General features: G+C 45.0%; 3 pseudogenes; 2 read left to right on the forward strand and 1 right to left on the reverse strand.

Annotated features, from left to right (window-relative positions):
- LOC134149703 (capping protein, Arp2/3 and myosin-I linker protein 2-like) overlaps positions 1-22,997 on the reverse strand; it is a 266,237-nt pseudogene that overhangs the window by 82,579 nt on the left and 160,661 nt on the right.
- On the forward strand, positions 423-11,119 carry LOC134149656 (transcriptional repressor CTCF-like; annotated as a pseudogene).
- The window catches only part of LOC134149657 (capping protein, Arp2/3 and myosin-I linker protein 2-like), a 36,584-nt pseudogene continuing 29,814 nt past the window's right edge, over positions 16,228-22,997 (forward strand).

The following is a 22,997-nucleotide window of genomic DNA, read 5'->3' on the forward strand; positions in this document are numbered from 1 at the left end:
AGAGTCAACTTTTTTACATGTAAGATTTCTAATGACATAAAAATAATGTGATTATAGCACAGGACTGCTTCTGATATTCAGCTTACTTATTTTACATAGATTGGTAATAAGGAGCAATCGTGCCGTATCACTTGCCTTAGCAATTTGCAGTCCTTGAGAAGGAGAAACATACATATCCCTTAATCTCTCTTCCTTGCTTTCCTTCCTTTCCATGAAACTGGTACAGCGGCTGTTTCACTCCAGGCAGGATTCTGTGATCACCTTGATTTACAGCGACAATACGCTAGCAGAGACTAATGCTTACAGTTTTGGATTTGTTTTCTTAAAACTGGCTGCAATATGCTGTTGCTGTTGAGCTGATGGTTTTTGATTAGGCCACTTGTCCCTCTGCTTTTTCTTTTGTTTTGTTTTTTTAACAGCAAGAAGGTGAAATGGAAGGTGAGGCAGTTGAAGCTATGGTGGAAGAATCAGAAACTTTTATTAAGGGAAAAGAGAGAAAAACCTATGAAAGACGCCGTGAAGCTGGGCAGGAGGACGATGCTTGTCGTATACCACCAAACCAAGCAGATGGGGGTGAAGTAGTTCAGGATGTCAACAGTGGTGTGCAGATGGTTATGATGGAACAGTTGGATCCAACACTTCTTCAAATGAAGACTGAAGTAATGGAAGGTGCAGTGCCTCAGGAAACGGAGGCTACAGTGGATGACACACAGATCAGAACACCTCAGGTTGTTAATATGGAAGAGCAGCCTATAAATCTTGGTGAGCTTGAAGTACTGGTACTTGAAGCACTTGCCACCACTTCTGTGGAAGAACTTCAGGGAGCATATGAAAATGAGGTTTCCAAAGGAGGCCTGCAAGAGGGAGAGCCCATGATCTGTCACACTCCCCCTTTACCAGAAGGCTTCCAGGTAGTGAAAGTGGGTGCAAATGGTGAGGTGGAGACGCTGGAACAAGGTGAACTTCAGCCCCAAGAAGATCCTAATTGGCAAAAAGATCCAGACTATCAGCCACCAGCCAAAAAAACAAAGAAAAACCAAAAGAGTAAGCTACGCTACACTGAGGAAGGCAAAGATGTGGATGTCTCTGTGTATGATGTTGAAGAGGAGCAACAGGAGGGTTTGTTGTCTGAGGTCAATGCAGAAAAAGTAGTGGGTAACATGAAGCCACTAAACCAACCAAAATCAAAAAGAAAGGTGGGTTTGTAAGCGGATTTCTGAACTGCACTGGTTGTGACTCCACCTTGCAGTACAGTTGAAGTGATTGAGTAGATGCAAATGGGAGCGAAGCAGGCATGCTCAGTGTCACTTACTGTTTTGTGTAAGAGCTCTCAGCTCTGTTTTCTGGGCAAACCTACTCTCCCCTGTCTATAGGCTTGCAAAGGAGCTCATTTGCCTTGTGTGATGCTGTGGTATTAGTATTCCTATATCACTACAGTTGAAAAGGTTCTGCTTTTTGCTGTAATGCATATTCCAGAGATTATTGTGCACAATAAAGTTTTACGTCAGGAACCAGTGGTATAATTAGTTTTTGGGGGGCGGAGTTCCTAGCTAAGTATTGGGTAGAGTGGATAGCACAAAATCCAGCAATGTGTATGTTTCCTTTCCAGAAACTTAAAACTGTAAATTAAGAAACCCTTTCTAGAGTGGAGTGGAGCAAGAACATTAATTGCTGGCATACTAATGAAAATTCAAGACAAGCTAATCACTGCCTGTATTCCTAACAGGAAATACAGTTGTATTTAATGATTAAAAAAAAAAAAAAATGGGTTTCTTGTAGTAGTTTAACCTCCAGGAATTTTTCTTTTTCCCTGATGACCTCTAATGTAATACAGTGGACCATGGTACTGCCAAAAAAGTGATTTCCTTCATGGCTAGGTGTAAAGAAGACATTCCAGTGCGAGCTGTGCAGTTACACTTGTCCACGTCGTTCTAACTTGGACCGCCATATGAAAAGCCACACTGAAGAACAACCACATGAGTGCCATCTCTGTGGCAAGGTTTTTTCAGACAGTCACGTTACTGAGGAAGCACCTCAACACTCACACAGGTACTCAGACCTTTGTGTACATTCTTCTAATAGAATCTACTCTGTCTTTATTCTATAGGCAGGTTGAGTCTATCTGAATCTGTCAGGTTTCCTCTATGGGACAAGCTGGAAAGGAAGAAACTATGCAATGCTGCTCTCTTTCTTTATTATTTTTTTTCTTCCCCTGTGAGAGCAATTTTTCACCTGACCATGTTAGGTGCAAAGCTCATTCGTACATAGATACAAAAACTTACTCTGGGATTGATCTGAAGTTACTTAAAGCTGTAGAAAACATTCTGTTTGTCTTGGGTGTTATTAGGGCCCTCAGTTTGCTGTGTTCTGAGATTTTTTGCTGCCATTGCTTCCTATGGAAAAATAAGGTGAGGCTGGAGCTAAACAGAAGGCAGATGGAGCAGAAAAACAAAACAGGGAATAGGTTATAAACTGGACCAGTAAAACATGTAGGAATGAAAGCATGTTTCCGTTGTTCCTCACTTAAGTTTCTGTTATAAAACTTAATATAGGAGTAATTTCGTAACTGTCATCAAATTTAAACCATGTTCTTTTGACCCTTCTGCCAAAAAAGTGTAATTCATGCCCTCCCTTCAGGTACTTATACACACTGATAAGATCCCCCCTCAAGCTTCTCTTCCCCAGGCTAAACAGGCCCAGCTCTCACAGCCATTCCTCAGAGAGCAGATGCTGCAGCCCTCTGATCATCCTCGTAGCCCTACGCTGGACTCTCTCCAGTAGCTCCATGTCTCTCTTGTACTGGGGAGCCCAGAACTGGATGCAGTACTCAAGATGAGTCCTCCCCAGGGCTGAGTGGAGGGGCAGGATCACCTCCCTCGACCTGCTGGCAACACTCTTCCTAATGCACCCCAGGAGACCATTGGCCTTCCTGGCCACCAGGGCACATTGGTGGCCCATGGTCAACTTGTTGTCCACTAGCACTCCGAGGTCGTCTGCACAGCTGCTTTCTGAATGAATTAGGTCTGTTTTTTTGGACGGAAGTGATAGGGTTTCCTCAGTTGATGGGAAACCTATTTGAGGATATTTGTGCACCAAAACCCTAGATCATTTCCATTTCCTCTTTGGAGACTGTAGTTTTCATTGTTTTTAAAAAGAGCAGTCCTTTAAGATGAGTAAAGGAGTTGAAGGAGGCAGGTATCTGCTGAGTAGAATGTACTTTAAGACTAGAGATGCTCTCCAATTTTAAAATGTGCACTTTGCATCTTACATATCTGCTGATAAAGTGACTGTTGCCAAAATGAATGGCGCTTTCCCAAATTAGTGAAAAACAGCTTTGCTAATTCTAAGAGGTTACCTAATTTGCTTGAGGAAATAAAGCTTACTTGAATGTTCTACCCTGTGCCCTAAGCAGCACTGTTGCTTGTGCTGCAGGACAGCTTTTAAAATGTAATAAAAACTACATTGCAAGATGGGGATAGGAAATCTGAGCAAGGTCACGAACAAATTTTTTAAAAAGTGATCTGTGCAGTGGAGGAAGGTTACAGTGGAGATGTTGAATTGGGTGCTTACTCTTATTTATTTATTTATTGAGTTTTCTGGGTGTGGGTGTTTCAGTTTGTGTGTGTATGTTTGGGTTTTTTTTTTTTTTTTGAGGGGGGGAATGCTGTGGGGGTTTGTGGGTGTTTTAAGTTTTATCTATTTATTTATTAAAAAAAAAAACAAACAAAACTTTGAGCTGTGACTGCGGTGTTGTAATTCCAGGCCCTGAGGTCTGAAGTGCTGAATGCGTTGTGTTGCAGTGCATGAATTAGGAAAGAATAAGCAAGTTGGTCCTATGTGAGCTGGTTGCAAGGTTTTATAGACAGCAATTGGTGCAGCTTGCTCTTACTGAAGCAGAAAACACTTTCTGTTCATGTCTTCTAATTCTTACGCTATGTTCATGCCTCCTAGATAATGGCAGGAACGTAAAGGGATTAAGTCACCTTGATTGTAGAGCTAGGGCTTTTTTATTGAGTTGCTGATTTATGTTCTTCCTGAAAGTAACTGGAGGGCATTCCGGGAGGCACCCTGTGGAAGAACATCTGCAGTGTTCCTGGGTGCATGCTTTCCTGGAACGCTTTTTCTCTGTGTCTGTCCAGGATGCTTTCAAATTTTAGCTTATCCTCTGACATTGAGATGGTTGATGCCGGTAAGGTGAGCGCAGGAGACAAAATCTGGCTGCTTTGAATGTAGGAGCAAGACTAGGAATAAAGCTGGGAGGTGGAACAGAGTGGGAAAGGGAGTATGAGTGGTTACATGGCAGTGCAAGACTGGCACTGAAACAGGTTGGTTGGTTGTATTATTTTTAACCTTGCTACTGAAACAAAATGTTACTGTAACAAAATTTTTGACTGATTTCTTTTACTTTGGAAATCTTACCTATTCATGCTTACTAACTCCAGTCTTGCTCTTGGCTTTCAGGTTAGCAAATTGAAACGCCACATTCGCTCTCACACTGGAGAGCGTCCGTTCCAGTGCAGCTTGTGCAGCTATGCCAGCAGGGATACTTACACGCTGAAGGGGCACATGAGGACCCACTCTGGTACTGATGTCCTGCTTTTAGCACGCTGTCTGTGTGCTGGTGTCTGAGTGCTGGGACAGTGCATAATGGTGCTCATGCTCGGAGTCAGCAAAATGAAGTATTCAAGTTTAATGTAAAATTATCATGAAGTCTGTAGCTGAAGAGAATGCACTGTTTATCAACATTAATAAATTCATAAACTGACACTAGTAATTGCACTGAGAAATGTGCTGGAGGATTCTGATTTTTGCCTTCACTGTGAGGTGACAGAATACAGGCCCTTTTTCAGTATGAAGATGAGCAATATCTTCTTTTTTGATGTTTTACTTCCCACTGAAGGTTATAGCCATTTTTAGTTTCATTCTTGAGTGTAATTGCTACAGTGTCTGGATGCAGTTTGTGAAGATCCTTAGTCTTTTCTGTGATAGAAATAGGACTTTTTTTCTAGCATGGAACACTGCTGGAGTGCTAAACTGATGAGGCTGCTAAAATTTAATGACAGAAATGTGCTTGTACGTATGAGCATTCAAAAGAAAATCTCAAATTTGATGTTCACAGTGTTCCAGCATCTTGCATGTAGGTCTTGAATGTGTTTCTCATTGTAAGGACTAATAATTAACTCATTTGCTCAAGAGTGAATTTGTTTTGTCTTTGTGTTGTAGAAAGATATTTACGGGAGCTAAAACTTCTACAGAAAGAAACATCATTGAGCTGTTTGCTGGTTTCTGGGGAGTTATTTTATTTTAGGGCTTTTTGATTAGATTTCTTGTTAATAAAAGTGCTTGTGCTACCTTTTTTCCTTCCGTTACTGTAGGAGAGAAGCCATATGAATGTTACATCTGCCATGCTCGCTTTGCTCGGAGTGGTACCATGAAGATGCACATTTTACATAAACATACGGAGAATGTGGCCAAATTTCACTGTCCTCACTGTGATACTGTTAGAGCAAGAAAGAGGGACTTGGGTATGTATCTTGGCAACATGGCCATTAGCGAAGTTACTGCAGAAGGCTACACAAAACATGCCTTCCCAAAATTAGAGTTCATGTAACCCATCAGCTGTCTTCCCCCCGCTTTAACCTAGCAAATTGAGTAACTGCACAAAATGAAGCACAGGCTTAGAAGTGTGGCTGGTAATACATACTTTTAGCCTTTTAGCTTACAGTAACTGCTGCATGCTATGGGAACAGTACTTTCAATTGCTTTTCATTATTTGAAAATGCAGCATGTTTTTCAAGCATCCAAGGCAAGTTATTTTCATGTCCATAGGTGCGAGGCATTTATTGAACTTAGACTAGTATTTTAACTGTACGACTTAAGGTCCGAGAAATTGGAAGGTCATTTGGTGTGACCTCCTATGTATTGGAGGCCATTAATTATCACCCAGATATATCTTCATCAAGCTGAAAGGCTTGAATTAGCCTAAACGATTTCATTTTTCAGGAAGTGGAGCTGTGTGCCACAGACAGAATAGGAGAGACTGAGTTGTCACAAAAGCCCTGATTCCTAGCAGTAGGAGAGTGTTGACCTGGTGAGCAGTTCCCCATGATTCTAGCAGGCAAGCTCTCTTTTATGATATACAAGAAGGTGAAAAATAGTACTACTCCCAGAGCAATTGAAGATAATCTTTCTCAGTGAAGAAAAGGCTGAGATTTGGCATAATTCTGTCTATAAGCAAAATATCAACCAAATAACGGGAAGGTAGGTTCTCCTTCATAACAAACAGATGTAAAGTGCTACAATGAAGGACACGTTGAGACGATGACACCAAGTGTCTATGAAGCAAACAAGTACTGATCTATAACAGGAAAAAAACAGAATAGCTGTGAAGATTTTTTTTCATAAGGATTGTTCAAGCTACAGCAGGCTACCTTGTGCACGTGCAATATGCTCATATTTGGAGGATTTTAAAGTGATTAAAACCTCTGATAGGGGTTAGCTGTTGGTACCCCTGTTACCCTCTAGTCCTGTCACTTTGACTTCCGATCCTGCAAAAAATCCTGTTTCCCAATGTATTACCTGGCTTCTGACTGTATTCAGGCAATTCAGAGTGGTCTTAAGTGTCTTGAGGACAGTGCTGTGTTTTACCTTGACTTTACTTCATCTGTTGCATGAACTTCAGTAGCAAAAATTTATGTTGCTCTGTCTTCCAAGAGAATCCTTACAGATTGTCCGAAGCAGTCCTGGGCATCAGTGATCTGGCTGCTATGTTTTTGAGATGGATTTTTGAAATAGTCTACACACTAACAGTCTAAGAATCCTGCTGTATTTTGCAGATAGTGAATTTTGAATATAAGTTATGTGGTGTATCAGCAAACACTTTATCAAATGCAAGTGTATCAGCACAGATTGCTGATATTAACCAAATCTAGAATCCTTTAAAAAACCTTACTAAGCTTTTGACTAGACAGTTCTGTCAAGAAATTATGCTGATTGCTGTTAATTATAAGCCTATTAATTTTTTGATAGAATCTCAGATTAACAGTTTACTTTTCTCACCTGAACTCAAGAGTATACAGAGGGAAAGACACTGAGAGATTGTATACCAGGCTCTTTCACCCTTGGATAGCCGTGATGTGATTAAAGGCTCTGGTTCTTGCATTCCTAGGTGTCCATTTGCAAAAGCAGCATTCGTACATTGAGCAGGGCAAGAAGTGTCGATACTGTGATGCTGTGTTTCATGAGCGATATGCCCTCAAACAGCATCAAAAGTCTCACAAGAATGAGAAGCGCTTCAAGCGTGACCAGTGTGATTATGCATGCAGTAAGGTAAGCTGGTGGGACTGACAGCCCTTAAGAGCATTAGAACAGGAGCTAAACACGTAAGCTAAGAAATCTTATCTGTTAAGTTTGACCGACTTTCAAAATCAGTGTTAGCTCTCTGATTTTTATTTATTTATTTTAAGGGTATGGGAGAGCTCAGTGGCTTTTTCTTTCTGCTGAAGTGCTCCCCTGTGGAGAGTATCTCTTAAGGGAGTTACGTCACAACCTTGGCATATCTGTTGACAAAGAGCTAGAGTTGCTTGGAGGATGGAAGTAGGTAGGACCGAATATGCCATCAATCAGAGTGTGGTTGCACTCGGGCAGGACCATCTTCTCCTGGGTGTTTTTCTTGGACTAAAGTGTTTGACCTCGTCTTGCCTGCAGAAATAAATTTCTCGGTGTCTACATCTGAAAGTTTTCAAGTTATTCTTTCTCTTTGGTTTGTCCCTACCAGGAGTGGTGCATGATCATTCATAAACGGACCCATACTGGAGAAAAGCCTTATGCCTGTAGCCATTGTGATAAAACCTTCCGTCAAAAACAGCTCCTTGATAGGCACTTCAAATGATACCATGATCCCAACTTTGTCCCTGCTGCATTTGTCTGTTCCAAGTGTGGTAAAACTTTCACTCGCAGGGTAAGGGAGTGTGTGTGTGTGTGTGTGTGTGTGTGTGTGTGTATAAATACATTTTGAGTTGTGCTTTTTGGCTGAATGGGGGTTTTGGAAAGGAGGAGCCCTGTTACTCAAAGAAAAAGGTGGCTGGGACACAAGGCACAACACCGATCTTTTTTAAAAGGTGGCACTTGCTGCTCTCTGAGGGGAGGCTCTGGTATTGATACTGATACTGGCATGTGCTAGCAGTAGCATCATGAGCAGTAGGAAAACTCAATTTTATGAGTAGAAGTTAGTGAAATTTACCTATATTTCAATCCATTTAGCAAAATCTGACTGAGGGGGATGAAAGCACATCATATCCAGAGTATTTGCAGTCTTTCTGGGATGTTAAACTGATCTTTTTTCAAGCCAGAAATACACCCATAAGATGGCAGCGTATAGTTAACCCTGGTATGTTTGGCTGCTTTCTGTTTTCTGTCTTAATTTACTTGTGAGATTTGAAGTTGAGGCCTGGTATGTGTTATGACGCCTCATCTTTGTGGAATCCCAAAGACCAATGGCCACCTTTTTGAAGGTATTTTTCACTTGATAGTAATCATTTTTATCACACCCTGGTCAACAGTTGTGCAGCTTGGATACTTTTTGGGTGTCTCTCTTAACTGAAAAGTATTAGAGCCATTATTGCTGCTTCTAAGAAAATGAAATCGCTACAGTTCATTCTTCCCCCTCAGATAAATGGAAGTATGCCTCATGCAATGGCTCACCTCTTCATGAGGAAGATAAGCTACTCTTCTGTGCAGTGGACATGCTTAGACATTCTGGGGCAGTCATTTTACCCTTCTGACAGTCTGTTCCCCTTGACACCTTTTATTGCTTTTTGTCTGATTTGGTTTTGCATGGAGTATTCTGGGCACATTGATGGTGCTAACTGGTAATTTCAGGGATGTCCTGAAGTACAAAACTTTGCACCATTAGCTCAATAAACCACAAAAAAATTGCAAGAAGTTAAAACTTGTCGTGAGCACCATTGGACTGGAATCAGTTTCTGAGAAATGCAGTTAGCTGGCATGGAGGGGAGGTGCTATCATAAATCGGTTGGTGGACAGGGCCTCGTAAAATAGGCTGTTCTACCTCATAAAGAGAGGTCTTGGAGAAGATGCTCTTGGTCACTGATTGATGATCTATGGTATGTTGATGATCCTAGAAAGCATGGCAAGGTGTCTGCAAAGCTGTGTTCAACTGTGATGCTTAAGACCTCCCCAGTTCCATGTGACTTTACTATTTTCAACTTGACATTGAGGTCCTGAACACTAGTTGCGGTGTTCAGGAACTGCTACCCCAGTTGCTGATCTACGTTACAGAAAAAGATAAGTACAGTGCTGCTGTTTCTTGAGGGCTCGGAGACTTACTGTTGTATCACTCTTGACTTCTGGAGTGTTTCATAGAGGTATTGAAGTCACTGCCATCAAGTGAAATCATGTTTTCTTTCCCTTTCTGAATGGCATTTTGTTCCCTTTAATGTAGGAGTAACAAACTGAGTCTGTGCCACTAGGTTCCTAGCACAGGCCTCATTCGCCTTCTCTGTTACCAGGGCCAGCTCCCTTCACTTGAGGATTAAGTAATGGCTCTTTGTAGGTGAATGTGTTTAACCTCTTTAAACTAAAGACTTGCTTAATGCACTTCAAGGATGTTTTTTGTTTTTTTTCCTAGAGGAAAGTGCTGAACCAGATTTGGATGATAATGAAGATGAAGAGGAGACAGCAGTAGAAATTGAGGCTGAACCAGAAGTTGAGCAAGAGGCTCCTGCACCACCTCCTAGTAAGAAATGAAGAGGAAGACCACCAGGCAAAGCTGCCACCCGACCAAAACAATCCCAGCGTAAGTCACGACTTGAAGCTTACATTACAATGCTTGTTTGAACTGCATCTTCCTTGGATTTGGCAGCTCTCATCAGAGAACTCCTGCCCTCAAGTGAGCTTATTTAAAAAGTAAATAGCTGCACTTTTCTCTAGCTTGCTATGATCTTCCTTGTGCATGATGCTTGTTGCAAGCATTTCCTGGTTGTTAGGGAACATGCCCGTTTCAGATCATGCAAAAAGGAGATGACAGGATTTGATTTAGTTCTTTGATAACATTCCAGTTAATAAGTGTGTGTGCAAACTTTCTTTTTTTTTTTCTTTTTTTTTCTTTCTTTTCTTTTTTTTTTTTTTTTTTTTTGTCCCAGTTGCTGGGTGTCTGCTCATGTTGCACTTGCTATTAAAGAAACTGTTACAAGAACCACCATAGTATTTTATGCATGTAGACTTTTGCAAATATTACTACAAGCAAACATGCTTCAGACCTGTAGTTTGGAGCATAGCATAAATATTGCGTAGTTGCAACTCCACAGAGGTTTCTTCTTAAGCATAGAAATCAATAGCTATACAAAGTCTAAGTAAAATTTTAGAAAGTGCAGGAAGCAGTTCTTCCTTCAAGGGGTGAATGCTGCCTGCTGGCTTGGCTGTTTCATCAGTGCTCCAAATACAGCACATGTCCTTCCTAGGCTTACAGCCTGCAGAAGCATTTTACATTGACTACATTCACTAGTGTCACTGTGGACTCTGAATCCGACTGAAACTTTGCCTTACTCTAAGTGCAGAGGAGCTGATTTGAGGTGCACCCGTATACTGATAGTCTTACTTGATTACTCTGTAAAAATTGCTTAAATACTGTCTCATATATTCCTAAATATCTTTTGAAATTTGCTGCTAAAACATCTTCACAGAGGAGCCAGGGAGGTAGAGGCTTGATACTTGGATGAATGAGAGGCAGGCTGAATTATTCTGCCCTGAGGTGGGAATGTGTCTTTATTGGGAGCCCCTCCTTTCCTTTCTATGCAAAAGTCTAAGTATCTACTGAAAAAGTCATCTGAGGGAGGTGCAGGCCAGCCCTGGAACCAGTAAAAATCTGTCATTTTCCTCCTCCTCCCCATCCCCTTTCTTTTCTGCCCTTCTAGCTGCAGCAATCATTCAGGTTGAAGACCAGAACACTGGTGAAATTGAAAATACTATGGTTGAAGTAAAGAAAGAACCTGATGCAGAAGCAGTAGAGGAAGAAGAAGAAGCTCAACCTGCTGTAGTGGAAGCTCCCAATGGAAGCTCCCTCACTCCTGAGATGATTCTCAGCATGATGGACCGGTGATGGAAGACGACTATACTGGCTGGCTGAACTGGCCTGGGCTGTGTTTAAGTGGCTCAAATCTATTTTTCCTTTTACCCTTTTTCTTGGCTTTGGGAAATGCATCATTTTAGACCATTTTACCAAACTTACTGGGAAATAAAACTTAAAATGATGTTAGAATGTGATTTAACTAGAACTTGCTGTTTTATGTTAGCATTACAGGATCATGGAACATTAGGAAATATTTTGGAGTCCTTCAGGGTTTCCTGTGAGACACTTGATTAGTTTTGCTCTGAGCTGCATTGTAAACCTGGTCCAAGGACAGTGTTTACATGCAACAAGTTTTAATATACAAAAGTGGGAGCCTTGACTGGAGTACATGGTAAACCACTCCGGACTTCCAGTTCGCAGAGTCTTTGAGTCTCCTTTTCTCAGTAGTGTTTCTCTTTCACCTGATAAATCAGCTGACCTGGTTTCTGCATGCTTGCTCAGTAAATAGTACTGTTATGCAGCCCATTTTTGATGTGCCTTGAGCTCTGGCTTTTGCAAGGGGCAGGTGTCTCCATTTATGTTCCTCCCACAGGCTTCTGGTTTGCTCTTGGTTGAGCTGCTCTGGAGAAATCCAATGCAGTGTTCCAGCAAGCCCTTGAATATGGGTGGCCAGGGTGGTAAGTGCCAGCATCTCCAAGTGATGTAGCCAAGTCTGAATGCAGGCAGCACATCTCTGCCCTAGAAATGTACAAAAAGCACAGTCTGCTTCCACCATTACTATCCTCACTGGAAAAGCTGTGTCCTGGACAGCGCATGAAAAGGTATGGTTAGCATGCATCATTGTAGCACCCACCAGCCTGGTCACACTGAGTTAATAGGCACTTGGGTGTTTGGAGGTAGGATTAGCTCACCTGGTTTCCAGACTGTGGCCAGTATCTCTCCCTTAGTGCAGTAACTGCAGACTGATGTAGAATAAGAGGAAAAAAGTGTGTGAGCAAGTCCTGCTAAGGAAGGGAGGTTGTGCAGCTGCAAAGAGTGCTGTTACAGGTCCGTTTGCTCTTTCTGCTGGCATCCAGATCTCATCTGACTTGCCTGGCTGCCATCTCTGGTGCTGTGGGCTGCTCTCCTGAGGGGCCCATGCAGAGAGGGCGGGGTCTCTGAGTGACTGCTGCAGCCTGCCAAAGGCACATTTGGCTTCCAGCAATTGAGAGCTTCCCCGGGTTAGAGACACTAGTTCCTTTGAAATTACTAACAAGGTACTAAGCCCACTTCTTTAGCAGAGAGTATCAGACTGAAGTTTCAGTGGTACAAACTATGGCTTTTCCTCTTCTACCTCAGTGCAGAAAAAGTGATGACCTCTTTACTCTTTTGTCTTCCGATCATTGCAATGGTCTTCCTGCAGGTGGTTCTCTAGATGAGAAGAGAGCAAGTGCAGATCAGAGGACAGTTCAGGAAGGGAAGTGTGGCTGAGCTCCTTACATCTAGAGGATGAAGAGCCACCCTGGGCAGAGCAGTTAGCATTTTCAGAGCTGCTTGACTCATACAAGGCTTATGGAGGGTAGGCAGTGCTGCCTGTTGGCAGAGTGAATCCAAACTAGCCTTGACACAACTGGGCATGTGGACATACTGTCCTAAGCTACCCTGGTGGGAACAAGGCAAGAGCTGTAGTAAATTTGCGGGTCTGAGTGTATATTTAAGAGCAGCCTTTGAAACTTCAGCCAGAGCTCTGCAAGCTCCAAGGGAGTCTTCAGCTGAAAGTCAGGCAAGTGTGGCAGAAGGCCAGCATGGATGAATAGGAAGATAAAAGGAAGCATAGAGAAGGTAGAAGGGGTATCAGGCTACCCAAGAGTAGGCATTGCCTGAGCATACAAGGGTGGAGTTGGGAAAGCCAAAGCTTAGCTGGAGTTGGACCTAGAGGATGTGAAAGGCAAGAAAAAGGCTTCTATATGAAGGATGCTGTCTTCAGCAGCAGCAGCAGGAGGGATGAGGAAAATGTGGGTCCACTTCCTAGTAGAGCAGAGGGACTAGTGACAAAGGACATGGCTGAGGTACTCAGTGCTGCTCTTGTCTTGATTTTTACTGGTGAGGTCTGCCCTCAGACCTCTCAGGTCCCAAGCCTCATGGCAGTCTAAGAGGTACATCTGAAGGTGCTGAGAAAAGAGGTCTATGTCAATGTGAAGCTGTGCTCTTATCATCTTGGGAAGGTCTTGGCAATCTAGGGAGGTTTCTGATGACTGGAAAAAAGCGTATGTCCCACCCATCTTCAAGAAGGGCAACAAGGAAGATCCAGGGGACTACAGGCCTGTCAGAGGCACTTAGATCCCTGGAAGTGAATCACTCTGGAAGCTTTTTTTCAGGCACACCAAATATAGAGTAGTGACTCGGAACAGCCACCACGTCAAGGGGAAATCCTGCCTGACAGGCTTTTGCATTCTCTGAGGATGTGTCTGACTATGTGGACAAAGGGAAGGCTGTGGATGCTGTTTATCTCGACTTTAACAAGGTCTTTGACACTGTCCTCCACAGACTTCTTATAACCAGACTAGAGACACAGGGTCTGGAGGACTTGAGGATGGGTAGAAAATTGGCTACCCTATGAGGCTCAGAGTGCTCAGCAATACAAAGCCCTACTAGTTACGAAAGGTGTTCCTTGGGGATCAGTTGTAGGACCAATGCCTTTTAGGATCTTTCTTAAAGACCTGGCTGATTGCCCAGGGTGAACTCTCATCAGGTTTGTGCCTGATACCATACTGAGGGGAGCAGTTGATAAAGTGGAGGACAGCACTGCTGCTCAGAGGGACCTCAACAGGCAGGAAGATTGAACAATGAAACCTCATGGAGCTGAACAAAGGCAGATGCAATGTACGCCCCTGGGAGGGAACAGCCCATGCAGCAGACCAGATTTGGTTGGCTGCCAGTGCAGAAAAAAAGCCCTGGAGGTACTGGGAGACAGCAAGCCAGCCAGGACTCAGCAGGGTGCCCCTGTGCCAAAGCACCAGGACAGGCTTAGCAAGAACACAGACAGCAGGCCAAGGGGAGAAACTACTGCCCTCCATTTGGCTCTGGTGAGACCACATCCAACACAGTTTGGGCTCCCCAGTGGAGGCCAGACAGTAGCAGACTGTCCAGCAGAAGCCCCTGAGACCTGGGAAGGTCCTAGTATTCCAGGATGGTGCAGGAAATGCCCAGCCCCAATACACTCCAGATGCTCAGGAGGAAGAAAGAGGAAATGGGTTCCTCTAGGCCTCCTGACAAACGTATGCTTGCACAACAGATGGGGAACACTTGTGCACCTGGGAACACTTGTTCCTCTGTCCTCCTCTTGGGGAAGATGTTCTGGTACACTGGCGCTCAGCATGTCCTGGCACATGGGACCCAGTGTTTTGGAAGATAAGCTTGGAGAAGGGGCTTGCTGGGAGGTCCTTTGTGCTTCTAAGCTTCAGTAGGAGCTATCACCTAACGGGTACAAGAGGACAGTCGTTCTCTCCATGTCCTGAATATCCTTGCTAATGCCATGAAAAGCTGGGTCCTACTGCCCCTTCTGAGATGCTCAGACACCAATAGCATGCTCTCCTGTCATTCTGGAAGAGCCATAGAATCAGAGCAGGCTGTCCTGAGGGAAATGCCTTGAACACTCTGCCTTTTACTGGTGCTTCTCTGCTTGTTGATGTGGCTCTCAATGCTTGGAGGAACGCTGCTTCCACTGTTCTGTTCTTACCCCAGAAGGAGGTACCTCAGCCAAAGGTGGTCCCTGCCCTGAGCTATGCTCTCTTCAGCTGCCTTCCCTGAAGTGGTGAATCAAGCCTACTGCATGTTGTGGTTGGGCTCCGCGGAGACAGCAGCGTCTGCAGGGAGATCACTTCCTGTCTTGCTTTTGCTTTTACAGAAGATTTGAAAATGCTGTGTTGTCTGCTTGGCCCTGGCTACCCGCGGCAGTATCACCCAGCTCTGCCAGGAATCAGCATGTCCCAGGCTATTCCACCCCTGGAAATGCTCCTTTGAGAGCCCTTGGTTGGCAGATCTCTGCTCAGGGCAGCCTGGAGATTGGTGATTTGTCAAAAATTATAACTTAGGAGGATGAGGCATTTGGTACTCTCCATTCCAGTTCGTGCCAGTTGTGTTTGCTGGCTCCATCAGCACATGCCCCGAGGTTCTAGTATGGTCTGCTGATCCAGTACTGAGAGGTTTGGGTTCCATGCAGTTCTGCAGCACCACGAGGGTCACAGAACAGCTTTCTACAGCATTCCAAACACCTCCAGCTTTTGACCCAGGCCAGAGTTTTTCCTGGGATAGGAGAGTGTTCAGCGTACCGACACTGCTCATCCACATTGCCCCAGGGAGGCCACCCTGTCTCTGTCTCTCCTCCTCACTTTGGGCCAGCAGTTGTGCCACAGTGGTGCTCACCAAGGAACACTTTGGCCTGACACCCAGTGCCTTTCTGCTCAGGAGCAGTCACATCTGCAGTGCCCTGCCTTTGGCACTGGAACTCTTCATCTACCCAATATAATGTTAGGGCCTGGGGCAGCCCCTCATCCAGTATCCTGCATGGGAGCAGAGCTGCTCTCATGGTTCACAGCCATCTTTGGGCACTGAGGCAGGGATGTGCACCCAAAAAATGCCCTCGAGGGGATGCAGGGCAAGAATAATTCAGGACCCTCAAAGCTTAAAGGCTGGAGAAGATGCTGCTCCCAGTAAGGAAGAGCCGGCAGCATGCATGCTCCTTGCCCATGAGAAATGATAGCTTTATCCCATGTGGGAGAAGAAAGGCTGAAGGAGATGCTCAGAAGTGCAGCCCTCCTCCCAGGTAGGCTTATGGCCTTGCTCATGGCTGGGCCTGGCTGAGGAAGCTAGCTGGGGGCCTGGCAGCTTGGGTGCAGGGTTAGCGGGCCTGCGTGGGCTGCTAGCTCCATCACTTTCATTTCACTTCTCTTGCTCACTCAGTAAATCTTGCCTGACGGGGCAGGAAGAGGCACCAAGCACTGGAAGGGGGAGGTGGTGCTGAGGCAACGACACTGCTGGTTGGTAACCTCAGCGCTTCCTCCAAGCAGGGTGCCTTTTGCTCCAAGCGGGAGCTGTGCTGAAGGATGCTGCCCTGATACCTCTGTGCCCTTCCCTGGGTGGTTGCTGTGGTCCCAGCAATGGCTGTGTCTCCCGGAGGGATCCCTGCTGAGCTGCAAGGTAAGCGTTATCCACCTCAATGCTTCTTGGCTGCCACATGGAACTTGCTGATCTGGGTCCTGCTCTGTTGTTCTCATGTCTGTGCTGGGGCTGTTGGGGCTGCTCATGGGTTTATTATCAACCCCAGCTCAAGGGGATCTGAGCAGAGCCTCGGACATGGGGCTGCAACACCTGTTCACTTGATGGTGCTGCTTAGACCAAAAGCGTCCCCTAATAACAGGCTGGGTCATCAGGGATGTGGTTTGCCGAGACTTCCACTGACCAGCAGGGTTTTCAGGTGCAGGATGGTGCCACGCACACCTGCAGGCTTGGGATCCCCACACCAGCCAGAGGATCTCCAACTGTTCCGTGGGACAGCCTGACTGGCACTATGCTTGGCAGGGAGGCATGGCCTACAGCCTTGCGGGGACTCTCAGGCATCAGAAGGGATGTGTGAAATACTGTGACTAGCCACTACCAGGCCTTCAGGGGAAGTTCCCAGACATCCAAGACCTGACTGAAAAAACAAATGACCACAGGAGGGCAAGGGGCTCTAGCTTCACCGCCACCATTGTTGCTTGTAGTGTGATGGGAAGGCATGGATTGCTAACCAGTCCCCACTGCCAGCAGGGGAGCTAACAGGGCTACCTGCAGCTTCAGTGAGGGCCAGAGGGAGCAGTGTCATTGTGAAAAGTTGTCTGCTTTACAAGGAACAGGCAGTTGCAGTTCTAGTCACAACAGCCTGTTCTGAGCAAAAGGTCTGAATCATGAGAAGGAGAGAAGCAGCTAGGCAGAGAGGTGAAACAAAGCTCAAGATGAGAGACAGTAAACAGGAGTGGGGTTTAGGCTTGTCTATAACAACCATAGGAGCAATAGGATTGCAAATGTGGGAAGGCCGGCACACATGACTACTGGTGCACATCATGGCCAAGACAATTTCCAAAATAATGGAAAGGCAGAATACCTCCCTGGATGCACCATGGAGAGGGCAGGACTCAGCAGAGGCACTGAGGAGCTTGTGGTGGAAGGGTACCTGTAGAACTCCCCACTTGTGTTAAATTGTAACTATTTGTTCATTGTTTAGAAGGAGGAATAAGCCGATGGAGGGGGAGGAGGAGGTTTTACAACAATCAGGGTTGAGACATGGTGTCAGACAAATAAATTATGGTAAGCACAAAAGCTTATATGACCCCTTGTGGAACCAGTGTCGGGGCCCTAGCCATCTTGCAGGACTATGAAGAGCTGAAGTAAGCAACAAGCTGCTCAGAGGTTTTGAAGGTAAAAGGATAAAGAAAAGATAAGCAGGCGCCTGTAATTTTCTCACAGAACAGCATCCCAAAAGGGAGTCAACACAACAGATAAGCAAACCCCTGTGATCACTCACAAGGAGACAAACCAAAATAAAGAGACAGAAGAAGACCACGGCCTTCCTCTCCACGACCACCAGAGAGCTTCAGACGACCCCCCCAGCAACTCACACATGTGCGGGACGCACTGGGAGATTACAACGCAGACTATAAGGGGGGGACTGTGTGTGAGGGAGGCACGCGCCGTTTGCGGAGCTGAGTCTCCCCGGCCGCCCAGCGCTGTTTTGCTTGTGGCTGCTTACTTAATTAAATAAATTGTTCACATGATTTAACAAACTCTCCGTATGAATTAACCTTCAAGAGAGTAACTTATGACAAATTTGGTGCCGTGACTCGGATGAAGGCAATGGACTGAAAAGCTCTTCGGAAGGGGAGGTGCCCCGCCGAGTTCGGCGGCCTCTGCCGAGAGCGATTTTCACTCAAGCCCTTCACCGATGAACCCTAAATTAGCCAAAAGCAAAAGGAGCCGGCAACCCCAAGTAATCTTTGTGCACGAAGAGCGAATGAAGACTCAGGACTGAGTAAGTATAGGCCGGTGATCCATTTGGTTGGGGTTGGGTATCCTGGAGTACACGTGAGAGACGTCCAGTAAGGACGAAGCGAGTGCGGACTCCTCGGTAGTGCGGTTCCCATATCCCGCGAGGGACTGGGCCACGAAAAGGGGGAAGCAGTGTGTGTGTGTGTGTGTGTGAAGGTACTCCGGAAGATGGGACAGAAGAAAAGTAAGCCTTCTGGTCCCATGGGTGGGGGAGTTTGTAGTGGAGGCTTACCTCCCATTCCCCCAGATAGCCCACTAGGATTGATGATTAAATATTGGGATGATTCCCCTTCTAGGCAGGGAAAAAGGAAAGTTAAGATGATATATTATTGTATTGAAGTCTGGGGCAACAAACCTATAAAAGGAGAAAGTGTTTTCTGGCCCCCTTTTGGTTCATTTGAGGACTGGATATGCCAGGCCCTAAATAGTTACGTAAATTCAAAGGAGCCCTTCTGCTTAGAAGAGAGCGAGTATGCACACCTCTGGATAAATCCAGAGGCAAGAACCCTTTTATACCCATTAAAAGAAAAAGGAGGGCGGGGGAAAAAGAAGCGAGAATTAGAGATCCCATTATCGCCACCCCCTTATATACTCCCTCCTATACCTACGGCCCCTTCTCTTCCCGGGCCGACTGAACTTCCGTCCTCGGGGGAGTCGGATGGCGAGGCTAACCCTAGTCCCCAGAGACCAGTAACTAGGAGTCAGACTAGAGCACAGGGGTTAAGTCTCGAAGGAGGATTATATCCACTGTGGGAAATAGCTATGGGAGGACCCCAACCGGGGACGGGATACGTAGCCGTCCTCATTAATTCTGGGGACGTGAGAGATTTTAAGAAGGAAATGGGAAACCTACTAGAAAACCCACTGGGAGTGGCAGAGCAGGTGGACCAGTTTCTAGGACCAAATATTTACACTTGGGAGGAGCTACAGTCCATCTTGGGAATCCTGTTCACATTTGAGGAAAGAGGGATGATTAGGCGAGCTGGCATGCGAATCTGGGACCAACAACACCAGCAAGGTCCGGCAGCAGATGTTAAGTGGCCGATGCAGTCGCCTAATTGGAATAACCAGGACCCAATCCATCGCGGTCATATGCAAGACTTAAGAACCATTATCATTTAGGGGATAAGGGAATCAGTCCCAAGGGGACAGAATATTAATAAGGCTTTTAATGAACAGCAAAGGCGGGATGAGACCGCGACAGAATGGTTAGAAAGGCTGCAAAAAAGCTTGCAGTTGTATAGTGGCTTAGATCCAGGGACTCCTGTGGGAGGGGCCTTGCTTAAAACTCAGTTTGTGGCCAAATCCTGGACAAACATTAGGAAAAAGTTAGAGAAAACAGACGACTGGCAAGATAAGGGTTTAGATGAACTCCTGAGAGAGGCGCAGAAGGTGTATGTTAGGAGAGAGGACGAAAAAGAGAAGCAAGGATGAGTAGGGGTGTCAGGGGCTCTATTTGCTGGGGACCCGAGAAAAAAACAAGCCCTTGATAAAATTAAAAGTGGGTCCCCAGCGTGAGGAAATGGAATTCCTCATAGACACGGGGGCTGAAAGATCTACGGTCCAAACCTTACCTTTAGGGTGTAAGGCCTCGGCAGAAAGGGTACAAGTAATTGGGGCAAAAGGAGAACCATTTGGGGTTCCCGTTATAAAAGAAGTATTAATCGAATCAGGTTCCAAGATAGGTGTGGGACCTTTACTTTTGGTACCTGAAGCTGAGTATAACCTGTTAGGTAGAGATTTGATAATAGAATTAGCCATAAGTTTAGAAGTGATAGATAATAGACTACAAATTAAATTGTGTCCTCTCCGAATAGAGGATGAACAAAGCATAAACCCAGAAGTTTGGTACACTCCAGATAGTGTGGGCAAATTGAATATTAAACCTTTTAAGGTAACTATAACTAACCCGGGTGTACCAACGAGAATTAAGCAATATCCCCTGTCCGAAGAGGGCAGGCGGGGATTAAAACCTGAAATTCAGAGGTTACTACAACAGGGGCTATTGGAACCTTGTATGTCCCCTTTTAATACCCCAATATTACCAGTAAGGAAAAAGGATGGCAAATATAGATTGGTGCATGATTTGAGGGAAATCAATAAGAGAACTGTGACTAGGTTCCCAGTAGTAGCAAATTCACATACTCTGTTAAATCAGTTACACCCGGATGATCAATGGTACAGTGTGATAGATTTAAAGGATGCGTTTTGGGCATGTCCTTTGGATGAGAGCAGCAGGGATTATTTTGCCTTTGAATGGGAGGACCCGGATACCCATAGAAAACAGCAACTAAGATGGACTGTCCATGGACTGTCCTCCCTCAAGGATTTACTGAATCCCCAAATTTATTCGGACAGGCCCTGGAACAGATTCTGCAGGACTATAATAAAGTGCCGGGAGTGACGTTAGTACAGTATGTGGATGATCTGTTGATAGCAGGAAAGGATGAAGAAGTGGTAAGGCAGGCTAGCGTCCAGTTGTTAAATTTTCTTAGCCTGCAAGGGTTGAAAGTTTCAAAATCAAAGTTGCAGTTTGTAGAGAAGGAGGTAAGATATCTGGGCCATCGATTAAGTGGGGGGACTAAGAGACTGGATCCGGAGAGAATTAGTGGTATCCTGGCTCTGAAGGCCCCAACAACAAAGAGGCAAGTACGGCAACTGTTAGGATTAACTGGGTATTGTCGGCAGTGGATAGAGGATTATAGCGGAAAGGTCAAATTCCTCTACAATAAATTAAATAAGGATGGATTACTTAAATGGACAGAAGAAGATGAAGAGCATTTAGAAAAACTAAAAGAGGAGCTAATGCATCCCCCAGTATTAAGCTTTCCAGATTTAAGAAAGCCATTTTTTTCTATTCGTAAACAGCACTGAGGGTACTGCCTATGGAGTACTTGCCCAAGAATGGGCAGGAAGTAAAAAGCCAGTTGCCTATTTATCCAAATTACTGGACCCGGTTAGCCGGGGCTGGCCTAGCTGTCTGCAGGTAGTGGTGGCAGCCGCCTTATTAGTAGAAGAAGCGCAGAAGATTACATTTGGAGGAGAAATTAAGGTAATATCCCCTCATAATATACGAGGGGTACTACAACAAAAAGCTGAAAAATGGATCACGGATGCTAGATTATTAAAGTATGAAGGAATATTAATCTCCTCTCCAAAGTTAACCTTAGAAATGACTTCCTTACAAAATCCTGCTCAGTTCCTCTATGGAGAACCAAGCGAACCCTTAGAGCATAATTGCCTCCGAAATATAGAAGCACAAACAAAATTGCGACCTGACTTGGAAGAGGTGGAGTTACCTGAGGGCGAGCAAATATTTATAGATGGCTCTTCAAGAATAGTTAAAGGAAAAAGGAAATCAGGGTATGCATTGGTGAATGGGAAGACACTCGAGGTGGTAGAATCAGGACCTTTGAGTCCAAGCTGGTCTGCTCAGGCTTGTGAGCTATATGCTATGCTGCGAGCTTTAAAGTTGTTAAAAGGCAAAAGCGGCACGATATACACAGGTTCTAAATATGCTTATGGGGTAATACATACTTTCGGTAAAATCTGGGAAGAGAGGGGACTTGCCAACTCGCAGGGGAAGGGATTGATACACCAGGAGCTGATTACTCAGGTCCTGCAGGCTATTAGAGAACCAAAAGAGATTGCTATAGTCCATGTGAAAGGACATCAGCGAGGTTTTACTCCTCAAATTAGAGGAAATAATTTGGCAGATCAGGAAGCTAAACGAGCGGCCCTGATGAGTTTACAGGTTATAAAGATGAGGGAAGACCGTCCAAATTGTGGAAAGGATTTAAAGAAGTTAACATGTTATGATTGTTGGAAGGAAAGGAGTGTCGGAGGAATACAGTGTAATTTCCTCGAGGAAGCGGCTGGGGACGAGGCCCCTGAATATGAACGCTGTTATTTGCACAGACCAGTTTACTCACTATTTTGCTATTAGATATAGCCATACACCGAGTACAGCCCGGAGATAAAGTTCTAATCAAAACATGGAAAGAGACTTCATTAGATTAGCACCTCGGTGGGAAGGCCCCTACGTTGTTTTGCTTACTACAGAAACAGCTGTTCGGACTGCAGAAAAAGGGTGGACTCATGCCAGCCGTGTGAAAGGACCGATCCTGGGAGAAGAGTGGAGGGCGGTTCCAGGCTCCACCGACTTAAAATTAACGCTTAAACGGACTCGATAAGTATTATTTCCCCTGTCCATGTACCGTAACGAGAGAAGGGGCCCCACTCCTAGACAAAGGCTCTCTAACAGATTCCCCTGAAGAACACTACTGCTGCCGAGAAGAACCAATACCTTGTAGTTCGCTGCAACCAAACTGACAAGCGAGGCAGAGGAGTGCAGACGGTGGGGAGGTTAAGAGGCCAGGTAAAACATAACATTAGGAGAAATGGGCCCCGACTATCTCTTGCGGTACACGGGAATTAGCGTTATTATCATGGTCAGCTGCGGTATCCTACAACCACACCACCCCCATCGACCTTTTCGGTGGAGTTTAATTAGATATGAAGATCAACAAATTATACAGCATGTAACAACAGCAGGTGCCCCTAGTTTCCGCACTACACCGTGTAACCTAACTACAGGAACAATGTGTTTCAACCACAGCAGGGCCTTTACTACTGTTAATAATAACATTAACTTTCGGACCATGTATTTTTAATAAAATAATGGCAATTGTAAAAAGCCGCCTAGAAGCTGTACACCTAATGCTGGTACGTGCTAAGTATGAATCACTTGAATTAGACGATGATGCGGACGCATTAGCGTTGAGTCGCCGGGCGCTCCAGGAATTCAATGAAAAAAATAAGTAACCATAAAGAAAAAGGAGGGATT

Source organism: Rhea pennata, chromosome 21, assembly GCF_028389875.1.
Source record: "Rhea pennata isolate bPtePen1 chromosome 21, bPtePen1.pri, whole genome shotgun sequence".
NCBI lineage: Eukaryota > Metazoa > Chordata > Aves > Rheiformes > Rheidae > Rhea > Rhea pennata.